The sequence below is a fragment of the Glycine max genome, chromosome 4 (genome assembly GCF_000004515.6).
Source record: "Glycine max cultivar Williams 82 chromosome 4, Glycine_max_v4.0, whole genome shotgun sequence".
NCBI classification, from domain to species: domain Eukaryota; kingdom Viridiplantae; phylum Streptophyta; class Magnoliopsida; order Fabales; family Fabaceae; genus Glycine; species Glycine max.
Genome location: NC_016091.4, coordinates 14,857,640 through 14,874,258, shown reverse-complemented (window position 1 = coordinate 14,874,258; position 16,619 = coordinate 14,857,640). Strand labels below are relative to the sequence as shown.

At 33.7% G+C, this 16,619-nt stretch overlaps 1 long non-coding RNA gene across 8 annotated transcripts; it reads right to left on the bottom strand.

The window, feature by feature from the left end:
• Nucleotides 1-947: 947 nt before the first annotated feature.
• On the bottom strand, nucleotides 948-14,962 carry LOC102664885 (uncharacterized). 8 transcript variants are annotated; one of them, XR_005891269.1, is made up of 7 exons: nucleotides 14,699-14,962; nucleotides 14,248-14,351; nucleotides 12,790-12,838; nucleotides 12,354-12,434; nucleotides 11,253-11,395; nucleotides 6,289-6,382; nucleotides 948-3,077 (listed from the first exon to the last, which is right to left on the bottom strand). It is a non-coding gene; the product is annotated as an uncharacterized lncRNA (long non-coding RNA). The 8 variants fall into 8 exon arrangements; XR_005891266.1 differs by lacking the exon at nucleotides 12,790-12,838 and having other exon boundaries at nucleotides 948-1,927; nucleotides 2,082-3,077; nucleotides 14,248-14,962; XR_005891268.1 differs by having other exon boundaries at nucleotides 14,308-14,962.
• Nucleotides 14,963-16,619: the final 1,657 nt, after the last annotated feature.

Sequence of the window (16,619 nt, the reverse complement as noted above, 5' to 3'; positions counted from 1 at the left end):
TTATAACAATAAAACACAGTTTTATGCTATTTATAACTTTAATCATTGTCAAAATAATAATAATTAATTTTACACATTTTTATATTAATTAACATGAACTATTATTATAATAACAACCAATAAAATTAATTTTATATAATTTTATACTGATGCCGCCAAGGCAGGTTTAAAATAAAATAGTATTAAATTATCACCACTCTTTTGAAAAAAATTATTGGAAAAATATTAATTGATTCTGTACCACGTGGCACCTTTTGATTGGTTGGAAGGAGAATACGTAAAATAAATTAAAGCATCATGGTCGAGCATAATTTCCGTAAGTGTGCATAAATTGACAGAAACACTCTGTCTCTCATACTCCGATCGCAGTAACGTTTCTTCGTTTCTCTCAATGTTGTCCTTTTTGTTACCTTAGTGAAATATAATGAGATAATTTTAAATTTTAAAAATTTTAAATGTTTTAATTTAAATTCTTTTATTTTTAAATTTTTTTTCTTAAATAAAAAAAAATTATATTTCTTCATTTTCAAAATATTATGTTAGGATAAAGAAATTGAATTTTTTTATTTTCAAAATTTATTATTTTGATAAAATAGTCAAATGTATTCTTTTTTAAAATTTCATATTTGAATAAAACAATTTTTTGAATAAAAGAATTATTTTTTTCATTAATAAATTCTATGTATTATTGTCAAGTGTGGTATTCTAATAAATATATACTATTTTAATCTCTTACAATTAAAAATATATTAATTCAATTATTTAAATCATTATTCCATTAGCAACCCGCTACAAAGCTCTCTAAGCTTATAAGATAGAACTATTTAATAGATAAAATGATATATATTAAATGTGATCTCAGGAACCATCATAGCATAAAAAATCTACAAATCAATATTCTCAAGGTTTTTTTTTTACAATAAAATCTAAGATATGAATGTGCAGTTTTACCTTGGAATGTGGTAATAGATTGATAAGTGTACTAATTTTATCACAAGTAGTAAATATTAAAATAAAAGATTGAGTGTCGAGTCCATAGATATTTTGTTTGTACTTGAGTTGATAAATACCCAATTTGTAAGCAAGAGAAAAGGAAGTATAATATAAATAAGAAGAAAGAAAGAAATTGAATTTAAAAACAAGAATAGTAAAATAAACAAGATGAGTGCAAAAGATGATTTCAAAATACAATTATGTTAGGGCCTATCATGCCTAACTACCCTTGATGCAATGTTAATGTTTTTCTCTATTAACTGCCTTCCCAATTTCCACCCAAATATGCTAAGATACTCAACCTTGATCCCTCATGATGAAGAGGCACAACAAAGTCATTCTATCCCTAATAATGCATTGTTGAGATGTCCTTTCTCAGTTCTTTAGACATTATCATTTCCCAATATATAACCCCCTAAAAATACATGCATGGATGGCCAAATCACACAATAAAGATGAAGAGCAGAAAAGAGACAATAGAAATTGAAATTGCATTAATAGATAAGAAGAGTTACATTATAAGGGCATTGGCTACTAGGCTCCAACAAATGGGGTTTAGCTTCTCATAGCCATGAGAGACTTTACACTCCGGAGGCTAATAGAAGAAGGGGTTGGGTGACTAATAGCAAGAAAATGGGGAATGACTAAGAAAAAGGGTTTTCCCTAAGGGATAGGCCTAGGCTTGGATAGCTCTAAGACTCGGCGTGTCTTTCCCTTCTGCTTCCTCCTCCTTATATAGGTTTCAGGTAGCTTAATTTTCACGTTGACTTCGCACTTAGCGCGAGTTCTCGCGCTAAGCTTGAGCTGCGTGCTAAGCGCAGGCACGCACTAAGCCTAGGTGGGGTGCTAAGCGAGCTGTCTACTTCTTCCATTTTTCTTCCAAATTTTGCATCAATTTTCCTTCAAAGCACTTGAATTCTTTTTCTCTTGACTTCTGCTAGTGAAGAAATTGCACCCATTTATTAGCCAAAATTGGCTATCAAATTAGCTCATATTTCACAGTTATCAACTCCCCCAAATTAAAACATTTGTTTGTCCTCAAGCAAAAATAAGTCTGAAAGTATCAACACATGAGATAACTACGAAACCTTTTCAAACTTTTCACTGAATGATCCTGAGCTTGCATTTGTCTTGATCTTGTGATGGAAGCGTGAAGGAATACACATGGAGATGAAAAAGGTTAGCCAATAAAAACTTCATCGAGGCAAAATTACAACACTTCATTCCTCACAAGGTTAGTGATTCCCTCAGCGCACAAGTGTCTCGGCTAAGTGTTTTTAAAGTCAACAACTGAACTAATGTTCCCAATTTTGTACTTCTTCTTAGTTAAGGAAAGCATACATACATATTGTGGATCACTAAGGGCTTTTTAGGCTTGTAACATGGCTGGGCTAACAAAGAACTCATGGTTTTTCTTTGGAAACAAAGTTAGATTCTAAGATAGCACATACCTGATAACCCATGACTTATATTTCATAGCCCCCAACTTTCTTGTCTTCTATTCCTAACAACACACAAAATTTATTAGCACTTAGTTGCTATTTGAAACACAATTTTTATTTTTTTCAATTTTTCTTTTCTTTTCTTTTTTGAAATTATAACTGGCTTAAACTGGTACTGTAGCAACTTATTTACATTTAAGTGTGTGCTATTATTGATGTTCCCGAAACCAAAAAATCCTCCTCCCCCAAATTAGGGATAAATTTGTGTTGACCCATGCTCTCCTACAACCTAAGACAAAGTGGTCATTAATTTCATTCGGCTCAGGTTTCAAAAACAATTTATTGCATTAAGCTCAACAGGGTGCAAGGTATTCATTTTAGTAACAGGTTGGCTATTTGGCTCAGTGGCTAAGAAAATCAAACAAGGCCTTGATCATTTTCACCTTATGTATGTACTTAAACAATCTCAGAATCATGCAAAATCAGGAAATTAAGGACAATCGTTCTCTCACAGTTATAAGGCCACATATCTCACCGGACATTTATGAAGTGTTTGGCTTACCATACCATGATTTCCGTTCAAATGTGCTAACCTCTTTACTTTTGTGCTTTCAATTCATACTTCATCACTCACAATGACACCTGCTCACAAGAATCAAAACTTTCACAATTATCTCATCAATACACAGTATCTCATGCATCAATTTATCTAGAACAAGTCACAGCCCATTACTAATTTCCTATATCTCTATCATGCAATTTTTTTATTCAATGACTAAAATTAAACTGCTGAAATTAAAATAAAGAAAAATTAAAGAAAAGAAAGGAAAATCCTGGTCAAAATAGGCCCCAATCTTGTGTGGGCCTTGGATCCCAAGCTCTATGGGCATCACTAATGTCCACAACATAATCATCATCAGCTTCGACATCTGTGGCATCATCATCAGCAACACCAAAGGTGTCACCCACCCTAACAAAAGGAAGTTGGACTGCTGGCCAAGTAACCTGGGCTAGGAATGCCTCTGGTGTCATCACCGGCTGCTGGAGGGAGAGATGGTGGAGACTCTTCATCAGTAGGTAATGGCCATGGTGGAGGCTATGCAGCATAGGGAGGAGCTGCTCCAACTTAGAAAAAGGCAGAGAAGTTTGGCAGGTAGGTGAAGGAGAGACATCTGGAGGAGGGACCGCTGGTGGAATGTCTGGAGTGGCTCGGGTCTTGGCCTGTTTTGGCCCCAGAAAGACATTAGAAAAGTTTGTAGGATTCACAACTGGCTTGGCTTCATCTTCTTCTAGAAACACAAAATTCAGGTGTCCCCCAACAAGGTTGGCTTTTTTTCTCAATTTCCTCCACCTTAAAACAAGTCTTGCTATCACTGAAATGCTCAATTGCCTCAAATTTTTTGGTCTTCCTCACTCATCTCCAAGTTGCCCTTCCCCATGTTCATAACACACTTTGCAGTCAACATGAATGGGCAACCCAAAACCAAGGGGATCTCAGCATCTTTTTCAATGTCCATGATTACAAAGTCCATTGGACAAGTGAGTTATTGAACTTTGACTAGGACGTCTTCAACTACCCCAAACGGTCTTGTGATAGAACGGTCTGCCAACTGGAGTGTCATCCTTGTAGGAGCTATCTTCAGATTTCTGATTCTTTGGCACATGGACAAGGGCATCAAGTTGATGCTTGCTCCTAAGTCAAGGAGGGCCTTCCCTACGGACGCATCCCAAATGGAGCATGCGATAGTCATGTTTCTTGGATCTTTGAGCTTGTGTGGTAGCTTCCTCTAGATCACTGCACTACAATTGCCCTCTACCACTATGTTCCCATTGTTGATATATGTCCCTTTCTTTGTGAGGAAGTCCTTCATGAATTTGTTATATAAAGGAATCTGTTGTAAAGCCTCTCTAAAGGGAATGGTGATCTCCAGCTTATTGAAGATGTCAAGAAAACGAGCAAAGTATCGCTCCTTGTCATTCTTGGATGACACCAAGGGATATGGAGCTTTCTTCACTTAGACTAGGGTATCTCCTTTCTAGCATCCCAAGCTAACTGGCTCTTGATCTTATTGGTTGAGACCTCATCACTACTCTCCTTACTCTCATTTTTTTCCTTTTTCTTCTTCTTCTCTCTTTTTCTTTTCTCCTTCCTCATCACTCACATCCTCCTCAATTCTCTTTTCCTTTTCAGCGTTTTCCCCTCTAGTGAAAATTACCTTGCACTTCTCCTTGGGATTTTTCTCAGTGTTGGCCCCAAAGGTTCCAATGGTCCTTTCAACCATTTGCTTAGCTAATTGACTCACTTGTACCTCCATATTCTTGATTGCTGAATCAATACTCTTCTGGTGTGACATGGTAGTCTGCATGAGGTGTACCAGTAATTCCTCCAACTTGGTGATTTTCTCATGTAGGCTGGGCTTTTGGCTAGGAGGCTGATGAGATGGACCTCCTTGGTTGAAATTATTCCCTGGATAGGATCTCCATCCTTGGCCCTGTGAAAAATTACCTCTCTAATAGAATCCTGGTGGTCCTCCTTCATGGAATCCTTGGTGATTCTGACTGCCCATGTAGTTAACTTCATTAGATGCCTCATCTTGGACCATGCATGAGCCTGACTCATGAGTACCACCACAGATGTTGCATCTCCCAATGTGCATGACTGAAGACGAAGAAGGTTGCATTGCATGCAACTATTGAAAGAGATTACTCAAAGTTGCTGTAAGGGTCTTTAAGGTCTTGACCATGAGCTTGTTTTAAGCCAACATAGCATCTTAAGAAGTGAGCTCAAGAAGACTTTTCTTTGTGGGTATATAGGCTCGATCACAAAGGATGGCGTGATCACTGACTATCATATTATCTATTAGCTCTATGGCTTCTTTTGGCGTCTTCAACTTGATCTTCCCATCGACGGAGGCATCGAGGAGCTGCTTGGGATGGGGTCGCAAGCCATCAATGAAGATGTTGAGCTGGACTGGCTCACTGAACCCATGTATAGGTTTCTTCCGGAGTAACCCATGGAAGTGGTCAAGTGCTTCACCCAGTGATTCGGTAGGGAGTTGGTGGAAGGATGAGATTTCCTCCTTTCCCTCAATGGTCTTGGACTCTGGAAAGTACTTCTTTTGGAACTTTTCCACAACCTTTTCCCATGTACGCAAGCTATTCCCCTTGAACGAGTGAAGTCATCTTTTTTCTTCACCAGTCAAGGAGAAAAAGAATAAGTTGAGGCATATGGCGTCTTCTAGCACTTCTGCTATCTTCACCGTGTTGCAAATCTCGATGTATATGGCCAAATATGCATACGGATCTTCTCTCGGTAGGCCGTGAAGCAGATTCCCCTAGATTAGTTGGATTGATCCCTTGCGTCAGTTGATCAAGATCTTGTATGACATTTACGAGAAGCCTGTTGAGTTGATGTGGGATGGCACTAAATTTGGGATTCCTAATGCTTATGCATCATTCTTCTTAACATATTCTGATGTAAATGAAATAATAGCAGGTGACAAATGTTTGAACATATCTATACTACAATTATGGATGATATAAGTCAATTTTATGCCATTCAAAATCTGAACATCTAATATGTGTTATCATTTATTGTCATTTTGAACAATTTTCATTTCAATGTTCAAAATAGGTTTATGGATGATTGGAGCACAAGTTTGGGTTATGATTTTGTCTATGGATTCCTTGAGCCTCAGATGTACACCATGCAAAGGATCAACGTGTTGAATGTGAAAATTACATACAAACATGGGTGAAGGATTCTCAAAGACAGGTGTACCTAGGAGCTTACCTGAATCACTAAGTTGTATCAATGCAAATGGTTGGTAAAAAATGTTTCAATTATACGTACCTAATTTTTGTTTAATGCAAGGCCCATTGGCAGCTGATTGTACTTTGTCCTACCAACGATGTTGTTGCTTGGTTCTGTTCATTACATAAAAAGCCTGATATTCATATAAAAAATGCAGTTAACAAGTTAAGTTTGATATTGTAACTCATTTAATCTATTCCAAACTTGTAATGACCAAATATTTGTCGGAGTTTTAGCATTTATGTTTTATTTTTGTTACCAATGCAATGAATACATTGAAGACCACAGTGGATGGAAAAAACGAGGCACGACCTCCTACGTGGATTGAAGTAAAGGTTAGTCGCTAAATTTTTGGTTTTTTATCAGTAGTGATTTGTATGTGGTAACTTCACTACACTTTTTTGATTCAATGATGTTTTATATTGAATGTAGAGCCATGTTCAAAGTAGAGGATATGAGTGTGGCTATTATGTGATACATTAGATGTGGAACATAGTATGTGAGGGTTTAAAGAATGATTGGACCATGGTATGTTTGCTTGCATAAATTCAAATTAGCATTTACCTTCAATTTTGTTATCATTTTACATAGAAATGACATATTATCTGTATTTTTTTGTTTGTAGTGGTTTGCTAATGGGACGCCATTAGACACGGAGACAATAACAATGATTCCCAAGAAATGGGTAGCATATTTTGTAAAAGTCAAAAACATGACATGTAGAAAGTCGTAGATGATATAGGATGATCGTACTATTGTTCATTTGATGGTTATTGTGAACATTAAGAAGACGATTGTACAAATATTGACATTTATTTGACAATAAATATTAAAATTTGTGTATTTCCTTTTCACTTCTACAAATCTATTAAAGATTATCATTGTATTCGCAATACAAATTATGCATACGGACTGGAAAAGTGTTTTTTGCACGGCCAATGGGGCAATTTTGCAGGACATTTGAAGTTGCATGGACATGTGAAGCTTCTTTAGTTAACATACCCATGTAAGTTCATGTTAAGGCTTTATTTTGGTACATTTTTGTAAGTATTTACATTTTCAATTAACTAATACTTACCATTATTTGTAAACATGTAATTGCTGGCTGATAATTGAGCGATTTTCATGACACATGCTACAAGCTTTCGACAATGTCTCTAAACTACGTAAGTTGCTATACAATTTGCTTTTATAGATTTGTTTTTTTTAAGTAACAATTGTTTTTAGGTTTGGTATTTTGCAGCCTTGAGGACTTCATTCAAACATCCAGTATTGGGGAATTCAGGAAACATCTTCAGCTTCTATTTGCGTTACTTGGTCAAAATTATATCAGTTCATGCGGATCCATTAATTCATTGTAACTATAATTTGTTCTTGTGCAGTTAAGTTTTCATAAATTTCTGCAGTCGGCAACTTAGAGCTACCATTATGTGTTGTTGCTTTTAGTTGACATCATAGTGAGAATGGTTTTTTTTGTCTTCTTCCTTTTTTTATTCCTTTTCTTTTGTGTCATAATATTTTGCATTGTAACACTTGTTGGATTTTCTTTGCTTTCTTTGATTCCTAGGTCTATCTCCTTCCCCCAACGCCCTAGTTCCCTTGTTAAATTTTGTAGGACTATAAAATGAAATTTGGATTCTAGTTTGTAACACTTTTAAATGCAATTATTTGAATATTGCAAGATGGTGCAAAGATACATAGTGTTGTGTTGGCATGTACAGATGGAGCAGTTATTCCTGTCAGTCAAGTGTGTGATGCAATTAGAGAGCTTATGAATGAAGGAGTTGAGCAATGGGATCCTCTACTAGACTGTACAAGGGGGAAGAACATGCTAAAGTTCAGTTCATTGTAAGTCATTTTTTTCTCCCAATATTTTTTATGATTTCAGTACATAGAATTTTATTCTCTAAGAGCCAATAATCATGATGAAGCTCTTGGCAATTAATAAAGAGAAAGACTTAATAATTTGTCATGCATCATTACATTTATGGGCTTTGTGTCCATCCTTACTATGGATCCAGGCTAGGTGCGAATCTTTATAAAGCCATTGCACCATGTATGGCTGCCTCTAAGTGATCTTTGCCTCCAGTGGATCTTTGCTTAGTGCTGAACTTAGCTAGGTGCTAAATGGGCTAGGTGCCCACTATAATGGGTAGGCACCATATAATTACTACCTTTGGGTACCCGCATGCTTCATGCATTAATTGCAAGACAATTACTAGTTGATCGACCAAGCATGACATTTATACTAGGTGACTAATTGTCATTGGATGATTCAATACACTTGTGTGTCATAAATTAGTATTGTACTCAGATTGTATTTTTCCATGTCTCTGCTAAATGTAATAATGCTGTTTGTGAAGTGCTACTAGTGCTTAAAGTACATGTGGAGTAGGAAATTGACAGTGCTCGAATAGTTGTAATTGTAAATGATAATTTGTGTTCTGTATTTGGATTCTATTGTAGTATGACTGCTTGACATAATGGTAAATTATTATGAGTTATCCTAATGACTGATGTATTATGTGTGAAGCATATTTGAATATGACTGAGCTTTGAGTTACTTATGTATGACTTAGTGATCAATGTTATGGACATCGCTTGCACTTTGGCCAATAATCATGATGAAGCTCTTGACATCAAGTTTCGGATATTTGCATTCTAGTAATGGTTTTCTATATGAAGGCCTAACCTAATGAGTTTTTATAATTATGCATACGTTTACAGGTTCGAGACTATAGATAAGAGTGCCACTTAGAAGTAAATCAACCTTGGAATCTAGTTTCATGTTGACTAATGGTTGTTACAAGTGTTTGAAAATTGCAGTAAGCTGAACTTGTGACTTACCACTGATGAATGTTTTGTTCATATAAACATATTTTCTAGGGTGAAGGTCACTAGGGAGATTCTCATGTCACAACCTTCTCACCAATAGATTCCTCATACAACTTACTACATAATGTTGCCATAATAACCCTCCAAGTGCATGTCTTTCATTTCACCAAACATTTGTCCAAAATATATTTTTTCAATGCTACTTAGTACTCACTACTCCCTCACCCTCCATTGGAAAGTGTAACCAATACACAAAGATGTTTTGACATTTGTTGAAATTCCTAATTCAGCTAAGCTTCTTAATGGACAATGTTGAAGATTTACATATATATTGTTCACTACATGAAGACAATATATCTTTTGACCTTTTGCCACTTTTTTTGCAATTGGTTTTATATTGAAATCCTTAACAACAACATCACTTGTCATTCTCTAGAACAAATTCCAACTATCCTCCTCTTGTAAAGGTCTAAGATCAAATTCTTTTTGTGTTCCCATCCTTTTCAGGACATTAAGATATCTAGAAGTGACCACTAATTTAAAGCCATTGTGTTCATCACCAAAAGGAATTCCCACTTCTACCAAATCAACTTCCCTTCAAATGTCAATAAGTTTCTTTACCTTAGCAACAACGTCATTGGCATTCTTCACCCAATTATTTGAATATATCTTCCATCTTTTCTCCATTCCTTTTAGCCTCAACATCAGAGTGTTTTAGTATCCTCCAGCCTTTGAAGGTTCTCTTCATAGGAGACTATGTAACCAAATTCAAGTTTAACAATTGGAGAACCAACTGAGACAATAGTATCCATGGCCAGCCCATTGCACTAGCTGTGAATTGTAACAAAAAACATAGACTATAATGAATAGATAGATAGTTATGTTAAATACTACTACCACCCCCATTACACATCAATTGTTCACTGCTAATGTTATGCCATCTTTTAAAACTCTACAGGATCTGGGTGATGGAAAACTTCTCCTACCGTTAAAGATAAAGCTAAAGCTTTATGATTTCTTCATGACCTCTAATCAAGTCCATATTACTACTTACTGATGGGAAAGGATGTGTCACAATTGTCTTGTGTAGAGAACAAGGCATTCTCACCCTCTTGTGCAAATCCAACGGTGTCCAAAAGGTACTCTTGCTTTTCTGTATTTTTTTTTCAAGGTTTTAAAATTGCAGTAATTAAGTGTTGTTGTTTTTTGTTTCTATGTATGTTATTTGGGAACAAGAAAGAATATCTCCATCATGGTTTGGTTAATGTTTGCTAATTGCATGATACAAATGCCATTTAGTATATTTTGTTAGGATAAAATGCATTCAAAAAAACCATAGTCAAAATCTGTTGAATGCATTTAATGAAGCTTATGACTTTCTACGACGATCTTTACGTAAAGACCGTCGTAGAATGCGTGCATTCTACGATGGTCCTTACTTAACGACCGTTGTAGAAGGCGTGCCTTCTAAGATGATTCTAAAAGAAGCATCATCTTAGAAAATTTGATATTTCTACGACGATTTTTGGGGCAACCGTCGTTGATGGCCTCGACTTTCAATGACATCATTTATAAAGACGGTTTGTAATCATCATTGAAAGGCTTTATCAACCATCATTAATTGCATTTTTTGCAGTAGTGTTAGCTAAAAATCGTCTTAGAATGATACCTTTCTAAGACGATTCTTAGTTAAAAATCGTCTTAGAATGATACATTTTTCTAAGACGATTTTTTTATAAAACCATCTTAGAATGTCTTTTTTTAAAATAAAAAAAGTTAAAAAATTTAAAGATTCTTAGACAATTTTTTCAAGTAGACATTCTAAGACAGTTTTTCAAAGAACTGTCTTAGAATGTGTTTTTTTTTTATAAAAAAATATTTTAAAAAAGTAAAGATTCTAAGACGGTTTGGGATGTCATTTTTGTAAAAAAATAATAAATTATTTTCTTCACTGTTTTTAATACTTTTTTATCATCTTTTTATTTTCTAGGATTTTAATGAAACATCTTAGATACTTAATCAGTACTATTGTTCTTCAATACAAAAATGAAGTTTTATTTTGATAATCTTAGCAACAAATTAAAGTCAATATTAAAAGTGGACATTAACTATTGAGATGAAATTCTATTTTTATAGTAGTAGCTAATATTGTCCTTCTCGGTACAAACCTGTGTGAATGAAAGAAATTAACCTTAGAAGTGGATGCGCGTGGTATGGTTCAGTGAGGTGGTGGACCACACAAGGACTTTATTTTAGACCTACCAAGTTTATTTCTCGTTGGCCCTTAATTATTCTACATCATCAACAAAACCTAACAACATAACAAATTAATTAACAACATTAATATCAAAGATATCAATTATAATGACTCTAGAAAATAAAATTAAAAAACAATACTAATCATGGCTTCTGCAACTAAGTATACTGATTATTCATCCTTTTTTGTTTATAACTAGAATAAGTATGACAAAGTACAAAAAGAAAAATTAAAGAATGTAACATGTTTTCTTTTAGAATAAAAAGTAAATGTGTACTATTATTTAAAACTGGTTGTGCTTCTAAATAGTGGAGTTCTATGATTACTTAATTAATTATTACAATGTCATCCTTTCTTTTCCAGTTTAAACCAAAACTGTAGGATAGATGTATTACAGTTTTTTTAAGAATAATTACTTTTTAAAATATAATAATAATAGAATAGCATCATAGGATTAGAGTATATGTATCTTGGGTACCAACACCAAGAAAGTAACAAGTAAATAAAAAAAAATTGAAGTCAAATAAATGTGAGCAAATATCTGAATTGTGGTCATTGGAGGGTGAATTAAATTTGAAAAAGATTTGAGTCCCCCAACAGTATAGTGAGAGTTACACTCTTGAAACCGAATCCATTTTCCTTGATGCGAGAAGTAATTTTTGGAATCTACAAACAAGTGGGCCCAGACATGGGCTTGGGCCTTTTGCCACTTGTCATACGTATGGTGGCACAAGAACTAAATTTATGTTTTGACATTTTTAAATTAAAAATAATGTAAAACTTACCATATTATCTAAGTTTAACATTCAACAACTCAAACTAAACACAAGCACTAAAATAAACAGAGGAACACATCTCTAACACCACCAATTAGTTGTGAGAAAAATTCACTAAACTTCATTTAATTCTATCAAATCAATTTTCAACACTGATTCATATATATAAAACCTGTCCAGTACATCCAATGAAAACAACATAAAAGAAATCCAAAATATTTGATAAATAAACTCACCACAATAAGTTTCCCATAATTCTCAGGCCGTCTGGCTAAATTTATGGCAACAATTGCTACATCTCCTAAAGAAATCCCAACCTAGACAAAAATTTGAATTAAATATGATAGAAGCTATTGTAAGAAGTATAAACCAAAGATGAAGAATTTCAAGCCAATAACTAAATTGAATTTTGCATCTAGAATATACGCACACTAAAAATATCTATACAAAGCTAAATGCAGATCCCATGCTTCAATTTATAGCCAAAATATTGCAAACTCTGCTGATAATTAACATTAAAATATATTCAAAGATAATTTACAAGTAAAATGATTTTTAGTAGGACTAAAGTAGGAATTTTGTAAAGCCAAAGACTAAATGACTAACAATTACAATCTCGAGGACCAGAATGAGGATTTACTCAATATTTTAACTTATAACGTACTAACAAACCTTTCAATGCTAATCTCCTTGCCATTTCAACCACTTCGACATTTGTAACCTATACTTTCATGTGTCCGGTTAATTAATTGTTCAAAATAATCTATTTATGCAAATAATAAAGATAACAACACTACATATATGATTAGAAACAAAAAGCCACTAAAGCAATAACTAAAGAGAGTTTAGTAAAAATTGAACTAGTGATCACTAAAACTCTAAAATTAAACGAAGTGGGAGTGGCTGTAAAAGCCAATTTAACTTCAATCCAAACCAGGGTTCACCAATCACACCAACCAAATGCTATAGGTCAAAGTCTTTCAAAATTTTGGCACAAACACGTAATGCAATAATTTGTTACCAAATAACGTCTATATATACGTACTCCGAAGCTTATATATATATAGAGAGAGAGAGAGAGATGACAGGCAAATTCCATTTAAAATATGTAATAATATTAACTTATTAGAAAGCAAGCAAAAATTATTACTTTAATTTGTCTAAGATTAATTATGAGGTCTCAATAAATCTCTATATTGCATTATTATTAACTTTTTTTTGTTAAAAAAATATGATAATATGTCGTGTAAAGATTATCAAAACTACATGATCTTAAATCATATAATAACTTAGTGAAAGAACAAAAAATCAAGCATGATTATTGATAAATAACAAATCAGGACAAGAATGAGAGAAAACCAAGCTTGATTTCAGCCCAAAATTCTGCAAGTAGGATAGTGCTCATATTTAATTCTAAATCCATAGATTCAATTTATTCTTTTTTAGTACAAAAAGGAGTACGAAGGATACCCAAAACAAATTCTAATAATTGTTTCCATTTTTGTAAGATATCAAAATATATAATATCAAAATTCGTACATTCGAGTTATGCTATAGAGGGATTGGGATGGCTGCTATTAATACAAACTAAATAATTTATACTAAACAAGATAATGAAGAAATTAAATGATTAACGAGACATATGATTAGTGGCAGATGACATGTTTCGGAGAATTAATAAAGCTTGACATGTTTCGGAGAAGTAATATTAGCTATCCAATAAAATATATGCAAAAATTAAAAAGAGAGCCACAATCTTTCCATGTTGCGTGTTCTTTTATCTTGATTAGTCCTAATAATGTTGGAAACACAGTATGAAGAATGTCCAAAACAAAATTTAGCCAACCAAAAGTAGAAGAAACACTTGTACTACATTGTCACTGCCATGATTAGGAAGTTGAATATGAGGTGAATTTATTTTTTGAACAACAGACTATTAAGTTGGCTTGTGTAAATGATTTTACTTCCCTGCTTTTCTTTCCCATTCTCCAATTTTTATTATAACAATTGGACATACCGACATGGAGGAAATAACAAACAATATTACACACAAACAGAGACTAACATAATTTGAACATCCAAGACAATAATAAATATTGTAGATTTATTCAAGTAAAATCCTTAACTCACAAGAGTATCAACTTGAGTGATAATGTTCGCATAATGCAACACAAGACTAGCAGACCCCACCTTCTTATGGTTGCCTTGAGAATCTTTCGCTTGCTTATCAGTATCTACAATGTTGTAGAGGAAAATAAGTGTAAAAGACACGTTTTCTTCAAATCATGAAACAATTGCAAGGGCTTCATGTACCTCATTTTATCTACCCATAACATTCAATTCAAATCAATACGCTGAGTGAGTCTAACTAGGGCATTTTATTCAAACCCAAATCAAACTAATAATAAAAAGAGGAAAGAAACTTGTTGTGTTGAAGATATTTGTCGTCATAGAGAGTGGCAGTCACAACCTCTTGCTCTTGCTCTCTTTGGTTTTCGTACACCACCGGCATCACGGGTCACACTATCAACTACAAACCAAAATGAGTTATATTATATGATACCCACATTAAAAACCATACCTACTTCCTCTGCCTTCCTCTGAGCATTATCATTGAAAGTCTATTATGTCAGCGCTGCAGGAGGAGCGATTCTCGAGGTTGCGCTGGCCTGAGGTGGTGAGGGAGAAGCCCACGAAGACGGCGGTCATGAAGAGGGAGTTCACGTTCACCAGGCCGCAACGGCATAACAAACCCTAGATGAGGGAGTCGAAGAGAGAGAAGCATGAAAGATTGGGGGAGTCGAAGAGAGAGAAGCACCAGAGATTGGGGGAGAAATGAAATATTTAAAAGAGTGAAAAATGGTAAAAAATCATCTTGAAATGACAGTCTTTTAAGACTCCATATTTACAAAATTCTCACCGTCTTATATACTAAGACGGTTCTTGAAGAACCATTGTTGTTTTACTGTCGCTTTTTCTAGTAGTTCCATCTCAAACAATCTTCATCTTATCTTTGTCTATACACTTATATTGTTAACTTTTTGTTGATTTTAATTTAAAAATAATCTTAAATCACAATTTAAATATATATGAAATTGTAATGTGATTTATTATAAATTAAATAAGTACTTCTTTTATTATAAATTATATACAAATGAACATTTAATTTATGCAATACATAAGCTAAATTTCTATTTTACAATTAATTCATTAAATATACTCTATAAATTTAAAATATTTATTTATAGTAGACTATGGTTATAATTATATAAAATTAAATATTTATGTTGTGAAAATGAATTGTCATAAATGAATTTTACAAAATAGCAATTGGTCGTTGAATATCCACTATGTTCTTATACAATTATGGTGTAAACTTCTGGTCTCAATTATCAGAGCCATATGTTTTATTTTAGGGATGGAGTAAGTGAATCACAATTGAACCAAGTGCTCAACAATGAGTTTAGTCAAATCATTGAGGTACTCATACCCATTATTCCTAGAATGAAATTGAAGTCATTGAGTTTAATTGAAATTGCATTTTCATGCATGCAAACACGTTGATGAAAAGTGGGATCCAAAGTTCACTTTGATTATCGCCCAGAAGAATCATCATACTAGATTCTTCCAGGCCAATGCTAGAGATCAAAATAATATTCCACCTGGTTTGTTACCTTAACAACAAAAAACTAAAATAAAATTGTAACTGTTGATTTGCTCTCCTAATCCTCTGTTTGTTGTGTGCAAGAACCGTTATTCACAACATTATCTGTCATCCCAAAAACAATGACTTCTACTTGTGTGCTCAAGTTGGGACGATTGTAAGTACCATGCATTTTCAATGTTAAATTTGTGTGCCATTTTCTATGGCATGATATTGAACAAGCAGTAGTGTCAATCTTCAACCAACTAAGATATATAGGCAAAATAACTTTTAGGCTTAATTATAGATTTTTATTCTATGGGGTTTTGTCCCTAAGAAGCATTTTGTCACATTTAATTTATCCGGTTCAAATAAAATTATCTCTTGTGAATGATATTGAATCTAAACAAGAAATTATCTTATTATTGTCGAAATTTAATTTTGGCCCCCTTTATTTTTTCTTTCTAGTATTTGGTCATTCTACTATGTTAATTGTGCAATTATTGTCCATTTGTTAACTTGACATTGAATGTCAAAATTTAAAGGGACCAAAATACAATTAAACCTAACTTCTAATAATTCATCATTAAGTTCTTTTATTTATACACGATTAAGTTAAATTAAATAAGTCCATGGCCTTTGAAACTCGTGACCCATTTTTTATTTGTCAGGTGCATGAATATTTGATAAAAGTTATTGTGTTGTTGAGTCAGTAGATTGACTATTGTTGGTAAGTTTTGAGTTCCATGGTATATATCTTATGTGAATAGGAAGGTGAGAATCCTACATTGATAGAGTGGGATCGCTTTGCTCATAGAGAATATATTAGGCTTTCAATGGAAGAAGATGTAGAGGATGC